Source organism: Gorilla gorilla, chromosome 7 (genome assembly GCF_029281585.2).
Source record: "Gorilla gorilla gorilla isolate KB3781 chromosome 7, NHGRI_mGorGor1-v2.1_pri, whole genome shotgun sequence".
In the NCBI taxonomy this organism is placed as follows: domain Eukaryota; kingdom Metazoa; phylum Chordata; class Mammalia; order Primates; family Hominidae; genus Gorilla; species Gorilla gorilla.
In genome coordinates this window covers 45,254,203-45,270,206 of record NC_073231.2, presented here as the reverse complement: position 1 = coordinate 45,270,206, position 16,004 = coordinate 45,254,203, and positions in this window count along the sequence as shown.

Genomic DNA, 16,004 nt, shown 5'->3' with positions numbered 1-16,004 from the left:
TTTCCTGGAAATTGTTATTATTGTTTTAAACTTCGGGAAAACCTTAATTAAGTTTCTTTCACGTATGTCTCACCAAACCTAAACTAAATGTCTTTTCATCTTATCTTACCCTTAGGGGAATTTCAAAAATACTTACAGCCATTCTATTATATCCTGACAGGAGGGGAAATCTGATAAAAAGTTTAGACTGGAAGGGACAGTGTTCTTACTTGTAGCTTAAATATCTTAGTTTTGCAATTTTGCAAAAATATGTGACTACGTGGGCACATTTATTAGGGTCTCTCCCACAGGCTTGGAAAGATCCTACGCAACTGAGAGGCTCTGAAACTGAAGCATCATTTTCTTCACAGTAAACTACCTCTGATAAGCACTGTGCTAGGTGAATAACGATACAGTGATGTGCAAGATGAGTCCCCACCCTGCATACATTTCGCATCCTACTGGAAGAAAGAAAATAAACACATTTTAAAAATATAGGTTGTGGTTAATGTAGTGAAGAAAATACAAGGTATACACAACAGAATTATTCTATATAGGATGATCTGGAGAATTCTCAATGGAGGTAAAGTTTGGCTTGGGCGATACCATAGTTTTTGAAGCAATACAAAGAACTGCATGAGCACTTAGAAAAATGGCAGTTTTATTGAGGTATAATTCACATATCATACAGTTCACCCTTTGAAAGTATACAGTGATTGATTTTCAGTATATTCACAAAGTTTTGTTAAACCATGACCATTATCCAATTCCAGAATGTTTTCATCACTTTTCCGCAAAATCCTCGTGGTCATTAGCACTCCCCATTCACCTTAACCACAGTCTCTGAAAACCATGAGTACATTTTCTTTCTTATGGTTTTGCTTATTCTGAACATTTTATATAAATTGAATGATATAATATATGTCTTATTGTGTTTGGATTCTTTCACTTAGCATAATGTTTTCAAGGTTCATTCATATTGCAACATGTATAAGAACTTTGTTCTTTTTGCAGCCAAATAATATTCCATTGCGTGGACAAACCACATTGGTTCATCCATTAACCAGTTGATGCAAATGTGTGTTGTGTTGTTTCCACATTTATACTTTGAATAACGTTATAATCATTTATGTGCAAGTTTTTATGTGAATATATGTTTTCAATTTTTTTAGCACCCAAGCAGAGAATTACTGGGACATATGTTAACTCTAAGTTCAACATTTTGAGAAAATGCTTAACTGTTTTCCAAAGCAGTTGCACAATTTAACATAATCCTTGCTATGTCTGAGGGTTCTAGTTTCTCTGCTTTCTCACCAAAACTCATTATTTTCTGACTTTTTGATTATAGCCATGCTAGTGGATATGAAGTGGTAACTCATTGTGGTTTTGATTGTATTTCCCTGATGGGTAAGCCTTTTTTCATGTGTTTGTGGACCATTTGCATGTCTTATTTGAAGAAGTAGGTATTTGAATACTTTGCTCATTTAAAAAATTGGATTTTTGTTTTGTTTTGTTTTACAATTGTTAAGAATTCCTTATATACTCTGGATACAAGTACTGTTTCATATATATAATTTACAAATACTTTCTCCCAGTTTGTGAGTTGTTTTTCACTGTCAGTGGTGTCTTTTGAAGCAAATCATTTTTAAATATAGATAAAGTCCAACTTAGCTGTTTTTTTCTCTTGGTGTTTTGTTTTATTTCCATTTCATTTCTATTAATCCTTGTTCCTAATTCACTTCATGTTTCATATTGTTAAAGAAACTTATGTGGACTTACTGCTAGATATTTAATGCTATTTGTACATTTATTCTGCGTGTTCAAAATATTTTACAATATTCACAAAAGTTAAAAAGATGGCTTATAATAAGATTCTCTTAGAAAGATTCTGGGAAGACTTTCAAGAGTTATAAGGGTAGGTAAATAATATTTGTATGTATACAAACAAACTCGAGGCAGTATTGCATAGAATAGCTGTAAATGGTTTACTATACAGTTTTGAAAAAGACATCACTTTGTCCTATTTGGTGTGAAAATAGTTTAATTATTGTTTGGATAGGAGTTTATTGTTTAATGCTTTGCATACTTGCAAAGTGTTAGAACAAAGTCTTGCCAATGAAATTCTGTAGAAAGAATAGAGGAATGTTAGAGAATTTTTATGTCTTTTAGTGTGTAGTGATTAATATGTGAAGTTTCTTTTGTCTTTTGTTCTAAATAGTTTATTATTAGTATTATTTTGAGACAGAGTCTCGCTCTGTCACCAGGCTGGAGTGCCGTGGGGCGATCTCAGCTCACTGCAATCTCCACCTTCCAGGTTCAAGCGATTCTCCTGCCTCAGCCTTCTGAGTAGCTGGGACTACAGGCACATGCCAGCATGCCCAGCTAAGTTTTGTATTTTTAGTAGAGACAGGGTTTCACCACATCAGCCAGGATGGTCTCCATCTCTTCACCTCATGATCTGCCCGCCTTGGCCTCCCAAAGCGCTGGGATTACAGGCGTGAGCCACCACATGCGGCCTATTATTTTTATTTTGAGTCTTTTCTATGATTTTCCTACTTATTATTGACTTCATTTCACCAACTTTTTATTCATACTAATTTAACATTTTTAATATTATTATGAAAATTACTTGTTAAAAAGAATAAATACTCTGTTCAACAAACATTCATCAAATAGTAACCATTTGGCAACCCTAAGCATTAAGGATGGAAAGAATTATGGTATGGTTCCAGCCTTCAAGATTGCCACAGCCTTCCATGAGATATAAATATAATACTAATTATAAACAGTATAATTATAGCTATGAAAAAATTATAGACTATATTAAAAATTATATACTGTAGGAGTGCAGAAGAGGAAGTAATTCCTTCGCCTAATGGTAAATATTAAGGTGGGTAAAATGTTAAAAACTTCTTGATGAAATACATTTGGAAGAAAAAAAATAAGTTTCTCCATGTCCAGAGTAAGTGCAGAGCAGAGACTATATAGTAAAATATGTGGGCAGTATGCAGGAAGGTACCAAGTTTCCCAGACAATGGTATGTTTGGGAATGGCTTGACTGTGTTTCCTGAAGTTCAGTTCTTCGTCTATTTATCCTTTTATTGTACTTGCTCTATTTGAATGGGATTTTTTTTGTCATTTGTTTTAACTACTGTTGACATGATAGTGATGCTAAGATCTATATATGCAGCCTCTACCTCTCTCTTTAATTTCAGCCACGCGAATCTGATTATTTGCTAAATCTAGTTTTCTCAGTTACTACACATACGGCTCAAACCCCACCAAGCCAAAATCATCAAAATCTCCTCAGGTTGTATTCTTAATCTCTGAGAAAAGCATGACAACTGATCTATATGTGAATATTTAAATGTAATTTTTAGGTTCCTTTTTCCTATGTCTCTTTTTTCAACAACTCAGAAGTTTTGTCAATTTTTTTGTTTTAATTGTTTCCACAATTTATCCAGTCCTTTTCCTCCTTATAACTATTCCAGTCCAAACTTCTTTATTAACATCAGTTAGCAACTCTATCTATGGCGATGGCCTCCTTGGTGCTGTCTACCTCTAGTCTTCTCTGAATGTATTTTCTAGGCAAAGATCATTTTCTTGGCTTCAGAGGCACCAGAAATATTTAGAAAATTTTTCAAGACATATTATTGCAATTAGTAGTTTACATGACTTGTTTATTGCGCTGTAAGTCATTGAAATAGAAATTCACAAAAGATAGTTCATGGGTCACATGATTTAGAACCTCAGGATACATATTTAAAATTACAAGTATTGTCACCCATCCCAGGTCGACTGAGGTATAACCTTATAGCTATGAGACTTAGGAATCTGCCTTTCAAAACAAGCACTTTATGTGACTTTTATAAACTGTAAAGTTAGTGAACCACTACTGTGATAAACAGAAAGTTTTAATTGCTTTTCTATCTTATTACATGCATAGTGAATATGGGAGAAGAAAAAAGCAAATAAGCATAAAACAAATGATGAATGAATGTAGAAGACAGTAGAAGATGAGGCAGGAAAGACAAGAATGGGCCAAATTCTCAAGGGCCTGGAATTCCACTCCAAGGAATTTGAGTCTTTGCCATTAGACTAGTGGTAGCCTACTTAAAGAAAGAAAGAAGGCAGTGTTGTGGAGTAGACACATATTTCCAATCCTGTGTTTACCACTTACAGGTCTAGCAATAGAACAACTACTTTGTAGAGTGTAGTTCATACTTCTGTAGAAGCCTGCTTATGGACTTTTGGGTTGTTTCCAGTTTTGTGGTAGCATGAGAAAGTCTCTTAAGAACACTTGTCTTCAAGACATCGTGTGGCATATGTTCTCGTATTTCCTGGGTAGATACCTAGAAGCAGAATGACTTGGTCTTATGGTAAAATGCATTGAATATTTTAAGAAACTGCAGAATTTGTTTATTTAATGCAAAATCTGAAAACAAGTTTAATGAGGCATACTTAATATATAAAAACTGCACATATGTAAAGTGTACAATTTGATTAGATATATGTATACACCTATCTCTACAATAAAAATCATTTCATCTAGAAAAATAAAAGAAACTGCAGAGCAATTTTCCAAGAAGTAATTGTACAATTTTGCAGTTCTACCAGCCATGTTTGAGAAGGAGCTCCAAATCTTCACCAATAATCAATATTTACTTCTTGGTAAAAACATTTAATACTTTAATATTTAATAATATTCTTATAAAACGTTATTACAATGATCAGGAGAAATAAAAGGTAGAAGTGCTTTTTTAAATTGTGAAGTCCTGTGCAAGTAGTAGAAATTATTACTGCTGTGGATCGTCTATCTTGCAGGCATAGAAATGTTTATCGGTCTAGCTATAATGTCGCTTGAATCGCATTTTAAATTCTCGAGGGATTTTTGTTGCATCACTAAAGAGATTATTTTTATACCACACTTTAGAGAGTTTTTGAATTAGTTTTGCTAATAATAAGAGGTTACAGTTTCCTGATGTCAAACTGGAAGAAAAAGTTAGACATGCCAAGCTGTCTGCTTTAGAACAAAAATGGTTACTTAACTGGAATTTAAGATTGGTGAAGTAAAAGGATTCAAAACCAACACCAGGCATGATTTATTGCGTAAAAATTTAATGACGAAAGTTGTTCTCCCACAGTTTGAAAATCACTTGACCCAGATATATCCCAAATGCATGCCGGCTGGGTTATGTAGTGGTTTAACTGTCCTAGAGCCTGCAAGCTATAGCAGACCATTCATTTAACAATATTTCTGCAGAAATATTAAAACTCAATTAACAATCTGTGTAGAAAAACTATTTTTATTTAAACATTAAATCAACTTTATTAAGGTGTGCATGATATTGAAATGCAGAATTCAGTGAACTTGACAAATGAATACATCTTTACAAACATCCCACTTGTCACTGTTTTTCCCCTCATTTTTTAAATTTTTTTGCTGAATAACATTCCACTGTATGATAGATCATGTTCTGTTTATCTATTCATCTGCTTGTGGGCATTTTAGTCATTTACAGTATTTGGCTTGTGTGAAGAAGGCTCTTAAGAACATTTGTCTTCAAGACATTGTGCAACATCTGTCCTCATTTCTCTTTGAGTGGAATGCCTTGATCTTATGGTAAGATATATAAACATTTTAAGAAACTTCAGGGCAGTTTTCCAAACAAGTATTATAGTATGATTTTGTATTTCACCTGTCATGTCTGAAAGTTCCAGTGGCTCCAAATCCTCACAAACAATCAATATTCATTATTTTTGTTTGTTGGTTGGTTTCGATTTTAGCCTTTCTAGTGAACTTGGACTGGTATCTCACTGAGATTTCAATTTGCATTTCCTTAATTAGTAACGATTTTTGGCATCTTTCCACATGCTAATCAACCATTCATAGGCCTTTTGTATCTTATGTCAGCTCAAATCTTTTGCCAATGTTTTCTGAGTTGTTCTTGTTTCAGTTTTAGTGTTGAAGAGTTCTTTATATATTAGATACAAGTCTTCCTGTATCCAGTGAGTTGCAAATATTTTCTTCCAGTCAGTGGCTTGTGTTCTTATTTGCGTAACAATAGCTTTCAAAAAGGAAAAGTTTCTAATTTTGACAAAGTCCACTTGATAATTTTTATACGTTCTTGATTTTTGTGCCTATGAAACCTTTGTCTATCCCACAGTCCCCAAAAATCTCACCTGTGTTTTCTTCCACACATTTTACAGTTAGCTTTTGTATTTATGTCTGTGGCCCATTTTAAGTTCCCTAATTCTTTCACTTAAACACATATGGAACAAAACATTAGTAGAGGAATGCCTTACTTAAGGGGAGTGAAGGTATTCAATACTTACCTTTATGTATTCATGATTTATTAGATGCCACCCCCCCAAACTAAAGGAACTTTATGTTAAGGTCCTCAAATCATTCAGAAATGTTTTATGTAGAAAGTGGTGCTTATTAAGCATGCAAATTTCTATTTATGAATTTCCTATCCTCTGAAAAATGAAAATCCTCGGGTCCAGTGAAGAATCCTGAGGTCCAATGAAAATACCTCTTGTCATTTGCCCCCCAAATACCACAAAAGATGGAAGAACAGTAGACATTACAATAGTCACTAGTTTCTACCAGTAATTCCCTAATCTTCAATAAACTTCATACCTCTAGTGCGAGAATCCCTTTTTTGCATTCTTGGAGGGGATAGTAATGATAGCAGCTAACATTTCTTTAGTTTTTATTTCATCTCTGGTGTTGACATAGTAATATTGCATAAAAATAATGTACTAATTTATATCTCACAATAACATTGTCAAGTTACAGTAATATTATTTCCACTTTTTGAAGAGAAAACACAAGTATAGAGAAGTTACATGACTTAACCAAGTCACATAGCCGTAAGTGGCAGAATTAGGATGATGTTTTTAATAGACAGCAAGTTGTTCTTAAGGGAACAGTAATGTGCATGACTTTCTGAACTCACATAAATACACTAATTTGAGGATAGTTATACAATTTGGAGGAATACCATTCTGTTTTTCTTCATTAACATCCCTTTCTCTTTGTAGAAAAATTTAGGTTTTAAGTGGTAGAAACTCAACTCAAACTAGTTTAAGCAATGTAATACATTTGTTGACTCATGAAACTGAGACAAAGGCTGAGGAATTTTGTCAGAGAACTAACAATAATATAAAAACAAACTGGAAGAATCCTGGTGTCAGGGTCAGCTACCAACATTTTTTCTCCCTCTTTTTCCTTCCTCTTTTTCCACTTCATCTGTCCATTTGTCTCTTCTACATTTTAAACGTAGGATTTAATGTCTCCTACTGTAAACAGACGTTGTTCCTACGTCGTGACGCCAGAATGCCAGGTTTCTTTACCCAAGGGGAAACGGTCTTTGCTATCCTGCTGTTCATACATTTCTAGGAAGAGCTTTGATTTGCCCTCATGCTGTATTATTTATTGCTGTGTAACAAATGACCACAAACGTAGCAGTTTAAATAATGCAAATTTATTATTTTAACTCCAGTGGGACAAGAATCCAGACACAGTTTAGTTGGATGCTTTGCTTCAGTGTCTGTCACAGACTGCAATCAAGGGCTAGGCTGTCATATGGAAGCCTGACTGAAGAAGAATCCACTTTGAAGCTCACAGGGTTGTGGGCTGGGCTTGCTTCCTTGCAGGCTGTTGAGCTGAGGGCCTTAGTCTCTTGCTGACTATTATGAGGAGGCCACTCTCACTTCCTTGCCAAAGGGCCTTGCGATATGGTGACTTACGTTATCAAAGACAACTGGGGAAGAAGTCAATAGAGAGTTTTCTCGCAAGATGGAAGTTAAAATCTTGTGCAATGTAATCACAGAAGCAGCACCCTTTTACCTCTGCTATATTCTATTGATTAGAAGCAAGTCATTGTTGCTGCTCATGCTCAGTGGGTGGAGATGATACAGGGACATTAACAGCAGAAATGGGGATACTTGGGGGCCACCATTTGGACTGGAGAAAAATTAGTTATCCATCTCACTAGAACTCCTCAAGGATGTTATTCTTTTATCCTTAAGGATAAAAGGAATATGGTCTATGACTGTTCAAGCCTAAGTCAATTATCCTATCTCTGGGTCCATGGGGGCCACATGTGTTACCAAATAAAGAGAAGTAGAAAATTTTCTGTGGAGGAAAATTAGTTATCCCACTGGAACTCCTCGAGTCCAAAATTAAGTTCTTATCTGTCTCTTCAAAACTAATTTTATGTATATCAGTTTCATGTATCATATTTTAAATTTTTTCAGAACTTAACTATTTGGAGAACTTTTGTCCTGATTTCCAATTTGTGAATTTTATAATTGGAAAAGAAAACCATTAATCTACCCTGAAGTAAATGAATTGATCAAAATATGTTGGTTTTGAATATATATTTGTATTAATCAAAGAGAATGGCTGTCTCTAGATTCAGAGTTTCTTAGCAAAATGGTCAGTGCTGCATTTAAGGGAAAATATTATCGACCTTATATTTTATTTGCTTTTCAGCTTTACTGAGATATAATTGACAAATAAAAATTAAATATATTGGCTGGGCGTGGTGGCTCATGCCTGTAATCCCAGCAATTTGGGAGGCCGAGGTGGGTGGGTCACGAGGTCAGGAGTTCGAGACCAGCATGGCCAATATGGTAAAACCTCATTTCTACTAAAAATACAAAAATTAGCCGGGTGTAGTGGCACACACCTGTAGTACTAGCTACTCGGGCGACTGAGGGAGAAGAATCGCTTGAACCCGGGAGGAGGAGGGTTCGAGTGAGCCGAGATCATACCACTGCACTCCAGCCTGGGTGACAGAGAGAGATTCTGTCTCAAAAAGAAAAATTAAATATATTAAAGATGTACACTGTGATGCTTTGATATATGTATACATTATAAAATGATTACCACAATCAATTAAGATATCCATCACTTCACATAGTTACCTTGTTTATGTGTGTGTGTGTGTGTAGTGTTGAGAACACTTATGAACTACTCTTTCACCAGATTTCAAGTGTATGCTACATTATTATTAACAATAGATTTAATAGACTTTAAATCTTTGTTTTTACTTATTTTTTATAAGTAACATTTGAAAGTCAATTATATTCTGTGAGTAGGTTCTAGGGAATTTCCTATATATTATCTCATTTATTTCTTATAACAATCCTTGCAATTAAGTAGAGTAGCTGCCATTTTATAAAAACAGAAGCTAGGTTGATGACAATGTGGAAGTGTGTTAGTCAGCAGAGATGACTTAGAAGGAAGTGTCAGAACAGGGGAAAACCACAAGAGTGTGATGCTCCAGAAGAGAGCTACTGTGCAATATGTAGTCTAAGATGTCTCAGAATAATCAGATAAAAATAGACCAATAGCATTTAGCAACACAGAGATCATTGGTGACCAGTGAGAAGATGTTGTCAGTGTGTGTTGGAGACAGAAGTCAGTAAGGAGTGTGCTGAGAAGTGAGGAGAAGAATAAAACTGGATATGGTGAGTAGGTACTTCAGGAAATTTGTCTATAGGAGGGAGAAAACAGACAAGGGATAATAACTGAGGGGAGAGAATTTTTGTATTTTTGTTTGTTTAATGAGTGTGTGATTTTAAGGTAGGAGACAACTGAGAAACTTAAATGCTGATTGGAAGGATTGGGTAAGCAGCAAGAGGTAAAAGATATAAGAAAGAAATTGTCTGTAGTTCTTGAGAAGGGAGGAGGGGGGTGTGATTCAGAGCACAGGTGGAACAGTTTCTCAGAGACATGAAATAAGTAAGTTTGAAGCCAGGACTTGCCCCAGGTTTTAATCCAAAAAAGGACAAATTCATTTTGAGAGCAAGATGAACATTTTCATTTTTACACTTTCACTTCTCTTTCCATAGACATGGCCAGTTGTGTGTGTGTGTGTGTGTGTGTGTGTGTGTTTGTTTTCCTGAGCTAGTTCATCTATTATTTCCCAAGGGGCTCTTTTAAATGAACCAAAAAGTAAATGCAGTATAGATAAATAGGATAAATATGAGGAATATTGTGTTTTTGGCAAGTTAACAGTTCTGCTTGAATAGAGACTAGATATTAAGGTCAGAAATTGAAGGAGGTGACAATTTCTTGAGAAACAGCTCCAAGCCAGCTCTAGTTATAAAGTCCTTATTTTAAGCAGAAAATAATATGAGCAGCAGGAAGTGGGAGATAAACCAGAAGATCGTCATAAAATTACCCAGAAAGCTTTGACGATTTAAACTAGCCTGAACGTCACTAACTTTCTCTATCTAAACATAGATAGTGTCAGAAAGTATTACCAGATAAAAAGAGCTTCCAATTTCACTCAGTACTCATTTATTCGCTCCCAGGTACACACAAGACACAGAAGTCCCCTGCTCCCAATTAGTGCTTTGGCGCTTTTTATATTATTATGAAAGGACATAAATTACATTTTAAATGCAATAAAATCACCTTCAGTAATGGTTTATGATACCTACAACTAATTTTGTGATCTCAACAATCCATACATTTGCTCTAAACCTTAGATTTCTCTCCACTAAAGTAGAAATGTATACAATAATCTCTAAGATTCCCTTAGCTTTTTACGGTTGAATGTTTCTAAGTTAATAGTTAAGTCTTTCCACAGGAAGAGTGACTTATCTCTAAAACTCAATGCAGAAATCCTCTTATCTAGGTAAGGGTGTTTCTTGTTGAGGGTGGGATGCAATGAAGAGACTGGGGATTAGCTACCAAAACCAGGAGACAAGAGTTTACACCCCAGACACTCTATGAATACAGAGTACAGTTGAGCTAAGGACAGTAGGCCACAGAGGGAAAGGCTAGCATCTTTTCAAAACAAAGGCTGAAAGCAGATAGAGAAAGCAAAAGTATAAAGAGCCCAGGGGTAAAAAAATCCTAAAGCAATAGGTAAGGAGATTGAATAAGTGGTGAATAGACTGGGCAATATATGGATCCAAATTCTTGCCTTTGCCTGTATTTTATGTGTTTAAAACTGTGGCATTGTATTTGGAGGGGTTCCAATGTTCAATGGGTAGACCTATTTGAACTTCAGGTTCTAAAAGTTCCTCAGATTACAGAGTGTTCAAGAGAGTGACAGTTAATAACCAAAAATAAATATTATACGTATCAGTTCAGAATCTCTTTTAGAGGCAAATAGCAAGCAGAAAGACCAACTCAAATTGACTTTAAATGCAAAATTATTGGCTTAAGTAACTGAAAACTCAGGATTAAGACTTAGTTATAGACAGAGCATACATTATTAGAGACTTAAAAAAATGTCATTGTGGGTACTTTTAGCCCTTGCCACCTTCTCCAGTCTGAGAGTTGGGCAGGAATGAGTAATACCCCAAAGAAAAATCAGCTTACTGCCAGTGCAGCAGGGGTTATGGAGCCTCAGAGCAAAACAAGGAACGTCTCCTACATGATGGCGAATATCGGTGTCTGCTCCCCTTCCTTACCTACTCAGGATGTCTTAGCAAATCTCAGTTCAGCCCTAATGGACAGGAAAAAAATTGCCCTCCTCCTTACCATGACTGATGTGCAGTTGTGTCCTTTGGACCCAAGGGTCTTCAGTCATTCAAAAAGAAATTATTCCCATAGAATAGCCATGTAATTAAGAATGCAGGGACACAAAGAACTGGTAGGAGGCTGCTTCTATGCCAAGATTTCAAGGTAATTTCTCACCTCGGTTATAATATAAAGCTCATATGAGACAATATTTATTCCTGTTCCGTGGGCAAGCTGTCCCTGTGAGTTATTTTCTAGACCATAGAGTTAGAGTCAGTTCCCTTCACCACTTTCATAATCCTCATCTTCATGGTTCTTCTTGTTCCTGGATCCAAAACTTTTGAAACCAGGGTGTCACTTATGACAACATTCTCAGGGATGTGACCCACATTTCTAAACTTCAAGATTTATCACTTATTTCCCTGCCTTTTTCCTAGCCTCTCTCCCTGGACGCTTTTATTTTTCAAACAGAAACTTCAAATCACAATTACTTCCATGCCCCCAGAAGACAACAACAAAAAGGACTGATCTTGAAATCCTTTCCAGCAATGCTTTCCGCCCCCCACCTCCACTGAAGGAAAACTACATTATTCTCTCCAATTAAAAGATTTGAAACAAAATAAAAATTTAATGTCAATTAGCCATGCTGTTGCATATGCCCAGTTGAGAAAAAAACACAAGTAAATTTCAGACTAATAATTTCTAGGGCTGACATCATGTTACTTAAAATGGTTATGCCCAGTCTTCCTTAGCAATGTTCAACTCACTAGAGAAATGTCAGGGAATAAACCTTGTTCATTCTCTAGCTCGGATGTTAGACTTGAATGTAGGTGATAGTGTTACCTCGTAGAGTTCTTTTGTGGTTTTTAAATGAAATATTCAATAAAATGAAAGACTTAGAAAGAACTGGTCATTTTTCTGAGATAACATACATTGGTAACTCATGATGCATGTGATGTTGGTGAAGAGCTCTATTTATTTTTAGAAATAAATTTTTGAACTGGAAATCTTTTTGCATTCAAGTGAAAATAGATGATCCCATAATTCGCAAGTTGTCTTGAGAGCACAAATGCCAGAAAGGCAGAGGAAGAACAATGGAAAGGATTTCATATGCTAAGTGAAATAGTCTATTGCTGCCTGTCATTCCATTCCTTCAAGTCATTCTTTATCTACATGCCCTTGTCCTGCCTCCTAGACTCACACTTGCCAAATGTCTTAGGGCTGTCAGGGAAGATTTACTGGAAATAAAACAACTGCAATAAAAGAAGGGAACGAGGCCCAGCTTGGCAGTTCACTTACATGTGATGTTCAGATTTGGGCAAAGAGAATGTGAAATGGTTTATGACACTCCAATGTCCAATACTTCTGTCACTGTAAAAATAATCTTTTTCTTTGCCTAAGAATACAGAAAGTGTTAAAGGGAGAGAAATAAGCTTTTTAAAGTACTTGTTTGTATCAGACATTAACTAGCATATGTTTTTTCATATTTGCAAAGCATATATTTGATGAAGGACTTGTATTCAGAATATAAAGAATATATAAAGAATAGCTTAATAACAACCCATTGAAACATAGGTGTAATGTGTGAGTGGACACTTCACTGAATCAGTTATATGCACAGCCAATAAACACACATAACAACCTCAATATCATTAGTCATCAGGGAAATGCAAATTAGACCACCAAGAAATAGTACTACATACCTACTAGAATGATTGAAATTAAAAACTTGGACAACAAACGTCAGCAGAAATGTAGAGAAACCAGAACTTTCATACCTTGCTGGTGAGAATATGAAATGATACAATCCTTTTGCTAAACTGTTTGCCTTATTTATTTAGATTTTTTAAATTGATATATTATAGCTGTATATGTTTTTGGAGTACATGTGACATTTTGATACATGTATGCAAAGTGTAATAATCAAATTGGGGTAATAGGTATGTCCATCACCCCAAACATTTCTCTTTCTCTTGTGTTGAGAACATTACAATTATTCTCTCATAGCTATTTGAAATATACAATAAATTATTTTTAACTAGGATACTTTACCTGTGTTTCTTCACTTTACCCTCAAAGAAGTTAAATGCTACATACAACCTTACATCACTATGTAATTTTGGAACAGTTAACAAAGTGCTGCTGAAACATATTATTTCTCACAATAATGCCTTTCTGGGAGGCATTATTCCTGTTATTTTAGTGAAGAAGAAACTGAGCCAATTTATTAACAAGGTTAATTTTGGATGATTTTGGACACTGATGCTAACAGTCTTTCTTTTCTTCTTAATTCTTTTCTTCTTAATTCTACATCCTTACAGGAGTGGAGAAGAGTAAATGAGATAGTACAGGTGAACTATTTGTTTGTACAGTGGCTGCACATAGTATGCACTCAAGAAAAGTTCACCCTGATTTTTCAGTGAGGGTTAATGGTTTGCTCAATACCATAAAGCCAGAATGCAGTAGGATTTAGACTCAAAGCAATTCTTCCAACTCCAAGCTCTTTCTGCTATGCTCTGTCTCCTAAACAAAAAGACCAACGCATAGAAAAATTCCATTGTTCTAATCTTCCAAAGTGTGCACAGAGATGTACCCATGCACACATCACTACCTACCACCTCTTTCCTGGGCCATCATACTTTTCAGTCCTGTTCTTTTCATGCACTTGTTTAGATACCTCTTACAGTAGGCAGAATAATAGACCCTAAAGTTGTCTACATCCTAATCCCTGTTACTTTACATGGCAAAAAGGACCTTATGATAAGATTAAGGATCCTGAGATTGGGGTTTTTTACTGGATTATCCAGAGGGACCAGAGGGACCTAATATAATTACAAGGGTCTTCATAAGAGGGAGGCAGGAGTGTCAACCTAGAGAGGAGAGATAACAAAGGAAATGAAGGTTGGATTGATGGGACCATGAACCAAGGAATGCAGACATCCTCTAGAAACTGATAAAGGGCAAAGAAGAAGATTCTTTCCTCGAGTTTTCAGAAGGAACACAGCCCTGCCAACACTGAATTTCAGCCCAGTAAAACCAATCTCAGGCTTTGAACCTCCAGGACTGTAATATAATACGTTTGTATCGCTGTAAGCCACTAAGTTTGTGGTAATTTGTTACAGCAGAAAAGGAAAACTAATACATCTCCTTTCTTTTCTTTTTCCTCCTTTACCATGCTCCTCCATACTAATCTACTCAAATATCTTGGTGTTGAGGGTAAAGTAATTATTTTCATTTGTAATAGCAAAATTAATATTTAATCTTTATGTGGCAGTGGCACAGATGCCAGCAGACTGGGTGTCCCTAGAATCTCAGACCTTCTGGAATTATCTTTTCTTCTAATATTTAAAATAAACTGCCTAGAGAATACAATCCTGGTCATTTGGGAAATAAAGCATTCCTTTTAATATTTTTGTGGATTATAGAGGGATTTTTTTTTAATTTATTACCTTTGATTTAAATACTTGTTTTTTGGTAAATTATTAGCTTTCTCTCTAAAATTTCATTTTCTGCAGCTACAGTTATTTTCTATTTGCACCATGTCAAACTAAGTGTGAGGCATAGACCTCCATTTATCCCCACTCACTATCTATTTAGTTTATGCAGAAAGTAAATTAGTAATAACATGAGGTACTGTACCTAGCAGAACTTTCCCCCAAAGTTGGAGTAAACAGAGTGGGTTGATGTTAGAAGCCAGTGATGCAGTAAATATTTAATATTATCTTGCTGATTTTAAATATCTTTGCTTGTTTCCAGCCTTGTGGATTTCTTATGGGTCTCTGCTTCTGTACTCCATGTTAATGAACCCTGTGTCTCTCCCTAGATTTCCTCCTCTTTTACCTACTCTCCAACTGTACATTAAAGATTGTTTGTTTCTCATCTAAAATTTGTTAAAGCTCTACAAGCCTCCAGGGAAACAAACCGGGTATAAAATTCACTAAGCAAAAAGAGTATCAGTTTGGAGAAGTATCTAAAAAGAGAATTAAGGAAGGGTTTTTATAGGGCTTTGAGGACTGAGATTTTAGTCATCAGGTAGCATCAGGCAAAAGTTAGGGAAAGAAGAAAGATCTTGTAAACTAGGAGATTTGCTGGAATAGCTAGTGGTCTTATTTTTTGGGATATATGTGTCTTTATAAAGTTACTTTTAAATCAGTTAGTCTTTGTTCTTATATTGGAATGCAAGGGTCTGAACTAGCTGGTATTAAAGCATTTTAAGATTTTTTTTCTCTACTCCAAAGTATTTCAAGTTTTCAAAACATTTTGAAAATATACTCAATTTGTACATCCAAAAACTCTTTTAGGGGCTTTCCAAAACAGAGCATCCTTTGTTTCTCCACATTTTTTTCAGCATAAAGTATTCCCAGAGGCATTACAATTATAACCTTTCCTTCAAAATAATTCAATTCTTAGAAATGGTTGCCTTCTCTAGGCTCTCTGGGACAAATAAAGTATGCCATTCTGGTAGAAGGCAGAATCAGAAGAGTAAGATTCTGAAAACCACATGCTTTTTCTTCTTGGGATAAAGTGGGCTCTA